Raw genomic sequence first — 5,127 nt, 5'->3', positions numbered from 1 at the left:
AACATAATTAAAGCATAGTGATGAATCACAAAAACAATATGTAATTATATATGTGTTTTCCGATGGTCTTAGGCGACCCCTGTGAAAGGGTCGTTCGACCCCCAAAGGGTCGCGACCCACAGGTTGAGAACTGCTGTCCTAAGCTCTAAAGCAAGCATGTCAAACTCAAAGGCTAACACGGGCCAAATAAACAAGGTTTAAGTTTATGTGGGCCACAGAAAAAAACAAAAGCTTCAATTTTCATAGACATGTAGGTTTATTTCGATAGAGACATGCTGAATACAAGGAGCTGAAATAAACGAGTAATCATTAACATAAAATAATAGAACATTTTAATAAAAATTAATATCTTTTCTTGAACATTAACTTACCAGACACTGAATGGCTGCACAAATTAATAAGTGTAACACAAATAAACCTATTTTTCTTGTTCTCCAAAAGTGAAATATTTCCTGATGCACACTCTAAACAAGTCAGTCCAAGACTAATGATGTGGCAATTGGCTGCTAAAATATTCACTGCTAGTATTAGTGGAGAGAAATGGTACACCTGTGCGTAAGGTGTGTAAGGGAAATAAATGCAACACTAATAAGTGTAACGCAAATAAACCTATTTTTCTTGTTCTCCGAAAGGGAAATAATTCCTGTTGCGCACACCAAGCAAGTCAGTCCAAGACTAATGACGTGGCAATTGGCTGCTAAAATATACACTGATAGTATTAGTGGAGAGAAATGGTGCGCCTGCGCGTAAGGCATGTCAGGGAAATGAATGCAACATGATTATAATAATCAGTCATAAGCGAACGTTGTAGTTTGTTATTAATAATTATGTATAACAGGTTATTGTAAAAATTAAGTTATGAAATTTTTATTAAAACATTTATTAACGATTTCTTATATACCGTTATATTGGCTGGGCCTCAAAAATATTTGATTTGAGCCCTAACCGGTTTGGCTCAGTGGATAGAGCGTCAGCCTGCAGACTGAAGGGTCCCGGGTTTGATTCTGGTCAAGGGCATGTACCTTGGTTGCAAGCACCTCCCCAGTAGGGGGTGTGCAGGAGGCAGCTGATCGATGTTTCTAACTCTCTATCCCTCTCCCTTCCTCTCTGTAAAAAATCAATAAAATATACTTTAAAAAAAATATTTGATTTGAGTTTGACATGCTTGCTCTAGAAGGCCAAGGACTGGTGGGAGAGAGGAGTCATAGACAGTAAACCAAAGGAGGGGCATTCCCTCAGTCCCAGCAACAGAGTCATGACAAAGCCCACAAGGTGCCATAAGAGAGAAAGTCTTTGTAAGTTCTCCATATCCATAGGGAACCAACTTTAGAAGACAACAGCATCCCACAATGACCAGGAAAGATTGCTCTTTCCCCTAACCCCTTCTCCTATGCCAAACCCTTGGTGTGTGTGTGGGGGGGGGGGCTGCAGTGGGAGATGGTGACGACGTAACCACGAAACGACGTAACCAAGGACTGCCTGTAATTCCATTCACATCCCATAGTGACTGGAAGTAGTCAGATGGTCCCCTTTCTGAAAGGGGAAAGGAAGTATCCTCTTCCTCCTGCCCAGAATGAGAAGAGAACCGGATATCAGGGAGCCCTGGTAATGTGTCCTAGATTTCCTAATTGCATCAACCCAGAGAAGACTAAAATAAAGTTCTCTAGCCCAAGCATGTCAAACTCGCGGCCCACAATGAATATTTTTGCGGCCCAACCAATGTAGCGGTATGTATAAAACATTTTAATAAAAATTTCATAACTTAATTTTTACAATAACCTGTTATACATAATTATTAATAACAAACTACAACGTTCGCTTATGACTGATTATTATAATCATGCTGCATTCATTTCCCTGACATGCCTTACGCGCAGGCGCACCATTTCTCTCCACTAATACTATCAGTGTATATTTTAGCAGCCGATTGCCACGTCATTAGTCTTGGACTGACTTGCTTGGTGTGCGCAACAGGAATTATTTCCCTTTCGGAGAACAAGAAAAATAGGTTTATTTGCGTTACACTTATTAATTTGTGCAGTTATTCAGTATCTGGTAAGTTAATGTTCAACAAAATATATTAATTTTTCTATCAAAATAAACCTACGTTTCTATGAAAATTGAAGCTTTTGTTTTTTTGCGGCCCACATAAACTTAAACCTTGTTTATTTGGCCCGTGTTAGCCTTTGAGTTGGACATGCTTGGTGTAGAGGTTCATCCCATGTATAAAGTTCAGCCTCCTGGGGCCTTTTCCTCTCTGGGCACCCCTCTTGGGAAGGATCGTTTTTAAATTACTCCAGGTCACTTTCCTTCTATTTATACTTGACCCACAGGACAATGCATGCATCTTTTCCCTGCTGGCAAGGGCAGTGCAGCTTATTCTTCCTGCCGCCCACCTTACTCGCCACCCAGGATGGATAGTCAGCCAATAGCTTGCTTTTGGACTTCATCAGGTGGAATTAGGACTTCAGTCCCTATAGACTTCCAAGCCCCAGGATACATAAGCCAAACATTCTGAGATGCACTAGTGGAGGCCTCTATCTCAATTGGCCTTAGGCCAAGGGAATGCCTCCCTCTTTCTTCCTAGCCCATGGCTAACTCTCCAACACAATCTTCACTCTCTTATATAGACTCCATGTGGATGACTAGTAACGCTGGCAGACTGACCTGTAATCTCTTCCCAGCTCTCTTTGAGGTGGATGAGGGAAAGGGCTACTTGGCTACTTTGCTTTCTGCTTTTGAAGCCTTTGCTGAAACGCCCAAGATAACCGGGAGAATCTAATTACTACCCTGTCACAACTATTGTCTGTCATCAGTTCAAGAAACTCTTATTAGACTTGTGATGAAAATAATGAAAATGGGCTAAGGCTTTCCAAGACACACACACACACACACACACACACACACACACACACACACACACACACACTGTAGCAGACATATAGCAATGACAAATAAAACCTGATAAGAGAAAGTAGAGACCAAGGCTTTAAAATAAGATAAACGCCCTGTGACTACACTGAAGACACAGACATCCTGGGCTTTGAAATAAGTCGCGAAGCAAAGATAGCAGTCAGAGATTTGGCTCCTATGGAAAGAGATGTACTAGAAAGTGCCTTCCAGAAGATGGAGGATCTGGGCAGGTTTTCAGCTTGAAGCCAAGGACACCCCCGCCACTACATGGGAGTTGAACAAAACTATTGCCAAACTTCTGCTTGGGGCTATGCCTTTATGGGAAGCAGTTTGCCAAGTGGGTGGGTGGACAAAAATGTTGACAATCTTTAGATGGGAACTGAGCATAGGCATTCCCTACTCAACAGCTGGAATGGCAAGTCCCTGAGAGCACCCATGTTTCTGTGCACCATTAATAGCCAACTAGAAAATATAACTTATGTTAAAGACGGTAGATTGAATCCATGCATTTATCACTACTAAGTCTCTAACTCCATTAAAATGACAAGTAAAGAGTTTTGTTTATCTTTTTTTAAGGTATAAACTAATATGTGCAACCTGGTAGTGTGAAGGAGATAATGCCCTGGGGAGTGAAATTTTGATCAACGGGAGACAGAAGCCAACATACTAGTAATTCGCCCCCACTTCTCCCCTGGTCTCACTTCTCTCAGGATGGTCTTGCGATGAAAGTTTGTTTATTGAGGATGCGGTCCCCAGATCCAACGATCAGTTTAATGTAATGGCAGCCAGGATGATGAAACATCCTGTTGTTTCTCCTTTCTTTCCTGCTTTAGTCTCCTTGTCACTCTCACCTGCTCCCTGGACTCTTTAATAATAAATGAGGTTCTGGTTTCTGGGGAACCGAGGCTAACACAACTAACAAGGCAAATTTGACTTCATGAAAATTAACAACTCCTGTTTATCAAAAGATACCATTAAGCCCTGGCTGGTTTGGCTCAGTGGACAGAGCGTTGGCCCGGGGACTGAAGGGTTCCGGGTTTGATCCCAGTCAAGGAGACATGCCGGGGTTGCGGGGTTGTGGGCTCAGTCCCCAGTAGAGGGCATGCAGGAGGCAGCCGATCAATGATTCTCTCTCATCATAGATGTTTCTATCTCTCTCTCCCTCTCCCTCTCCCTTCCTCTCTGAAATAAAATAATTTTAAAAATAAAAATAAACCCTTTCTGAAGAAAGTCCATTTTAAACTCATATCTCAAAATTTTTTCACAGGTAAGATGAAGTGAGCATCACTTAGTAAAAGTACACAAGGGAAAGGCACTGTGAATGAAAACTAGCAAAAAATAATAGGTAGGAGAATCAGACGTTCAAAAACTTCAGATTTTGAAATTATCAGAACCAAAATATAAAATAAATATGTTTAACATGTAGAAATAAAGTAAAATAGGAGCTCTCAAACAAGAGTAATTAACAATGGAAACCCTACTCAGTGTCATAAGATTTTAAAAAATAAAATAATTGGAAAGGAAGAGATAAAACTTATTTGAACGTAACATGAATGTGTACGTGGAAAACACAAAATAATTTACATATCATAAATGTGGAGTATTTATTAAAGTCACTGATTATAAGATCAATATAGAAAAATTAATTATATTTCTAAATATAGCAATAAGTAATTAGAAGATGAAAAGTTTTTTTGTTTGTTTGTTTGTTTGTTTGCTTCTATAGGAAGGGAGAGGGAGAGAGATATAAAAATATCAATGATGAGAGAGAGTCATTGATCGGCTGCCTCCTGCACGTCCCACACTGGGGATTGAGCCCACAACCCAGGCACAAGCCCTGACCAGTAATCAAACTGTGACCTCCTGGTTCATAAGTCGATGCTCAACCACTGAGCCACGCTGGCCCAGTGAAGATGAAAAGTTTTTAAATGATGCCATTAACATTATCATAATAAAACACTAAACACTTAAAAGATGGGCAAGACCATTCAACTAAAAACTACAGGACATTGATAATAGAAAGTTTAAAAGACCGAAATAAAGCTTAAGATTTATAAGACTCAATATTATAAAGATGTTAATTCAATGCAATTCCAATCACTATTCCTGCAAATTTATTTTGTGGACATTGTCAAGTTGATCTAAGGTTTATATGGAAATGCAAAGATCCAAGAATATATTAGACAATCTGGAAGAATAATGAAGTTATATCTT

This window comes from Myotis brandtii, unplaced genomic scaffold, assembly GCF_000412655.1.
Source record: "Myotis brandtii unplaced genomic scaffold, ASM41265v1 scaffold143, whole genome shotgun sequence".
In the NCBI taxonomy this organism is placed as follows: Eukaryota; Metazoa; Chordata; class Mammalia; order Chiroptera; family Vespertilionidae; genus Myotis; species Myotis brandtii.
Note: the sequence above shows the minus strand (reverse complement) of the source record.